Source organism: Octodon degus, unplaced genomic scaffold (assembly GCF_000260255.1).
Source record: "Octodon degus isolate 3935 unplaced genomic scaffold, OctDeg1.0 scaffold00054, whole genome shotgun sequence".
Lineage (NCBI taxonomy): Eukaryota > Metazoa > Chordata > Mammalia > Rodentia > Octodontidae > Octodon > Octodon degus.
In genome coordinates this window covers 5,194,376-5,195,929 of record NW_004524630.1, presented here as the reverse complement: position 1 = coordinate 5,195,929, position 1,554 = coordinate 5,194,376, and the positions used below count along the sequence as shown (strand labels likewise).

General features: G+C 46.0%; 1 pseudogene; it reads left to right on the top strand.

Moving 5' to 3' along the window:
- Window positions 1–281: 281 nt before the first annotated feature.
- LOC101579836 overlaps window positions 282–1,554 on the top strand; it is a 97,648-nt pseudogene continuing 96,375 nt past the window's right edge.

Below are 1,554 nucleotides of genomic sequence, written 5' to 3'. Positions count from 1 at the left end.
GCAGGATACAAAGTCAACCTCAAAAGTCAGTAGCCTTCCTGTACATGAATAACAAATTCACCGGGAGAAAAAATTATGGCAACACCTTTCATAATAGCATTAAGAAAAATAAAATACTTAGGAATTGATTTAATGAAGGAAGTTGAAAACGTATACAGGGGCCGGGGAGATAGCTCAGTAGAATAAGTGTTTGCCTGGCAAGAACAGGGTCCTGAGTTTAATCCCTCGTACTGGAAAAAAAAAAAAAAAGAACCTATACAATGGCAGAGATCAGCGGGCAGTGGAGTCAGCACCTGGTGAGGGGCGCATCCCGAGGCAGGCGGCGGCGGCAGCAGGAAGGCCTTCATGGAGAAGCCGCTGGCAGGCAAGATGCTGCTGAATGATAGGGTGCAACTGACGGCCTTGATCGACGCAAGCCAGAACCTGCAGTCACACACGGAATATATCATTCGAGTGCAAAGAGGAATGTCTGCAGAAAACAGCTGGCAGATTGTTAGAAGATACAGTGACTTTGATTTACTGAACAACAGCTTGCCGATTGCAGGCCTCAGTCTGCCTCTTCCTCACAAAAAAATTGATTTGGAACATGGATCATGAATCCATAGCAGAGAGGCAGAAAGGTCTCCAGAACAATGTCAGCGTCATCACCACAAACCATGTGTTGTCTAGTTGTAAGCTGGTTAAGAAGTTTTTAGATCCAAACAACTACTCTGCAAACCACACTGAAATTGCCTTACAACAGGTCTCCATGTTCTTCTGGTCAGACCAAAGTGGGAGGTGGTAGAACTGCTGAAGGCCGTAGGCTGGAGGATTAGGAAAAATACTTCTTGATAAAAATTAAAAATCAGCCAAAGAAACAGCTGGTATTAAGCTGGGCTGAGCGTGGCCCTGACAAATATTTGTCAGATAAAGATTTCCACTGTCTAATCAACTTCTGTCTTCCTGTTTGCACTCTTATGTGTACTGGGTCACTTTAGCCACCACCAATGAGTCCTCTGCACTGTTGATCAGGATGTTTAAAGAAAAGAGAACTTTGAAGTATCTGATCTACAAGGCAAAACCAAAGGACCCATTCTGAAAAAGTACTGCAACCCAAAGAAGATTCGGGGCCTTGAACTCCAGCAAATAAAATCATACGGCAGCAGATATTAGAGGTGCTGAAGCTTCTGCATGACAAGGGATTTCCTTAAGAGCATCTTCATGCCTCCAACATGATGCTCAATGGGAACACCTGCTGGCTGCAGGACCTCGAGAACTCCTTCCTGGGCCCGCCCTCCTTCTACCTGCCCGACTTCACACAGTTCAGGAAGATCAACACGTTGAAAAGCAGGGATGTGCACTGCTTTGGGCACTTGCTGTACGAAATGACTTATGAACGTCAGCCTGACTCAGTGCCCGTGGACTCCTTTCCTCCCATGCCGTATATGGCTGTGGTGGCCATGTTGGAGTCCACGCTGTCTTGTGATGCCGGTAAATGTGGCATGCCGTCTGCCAGCTGTTACAGACGCCATTTTCAGCTATGTTTTACTCACCACTTCTGAAAAGCTACAGTTT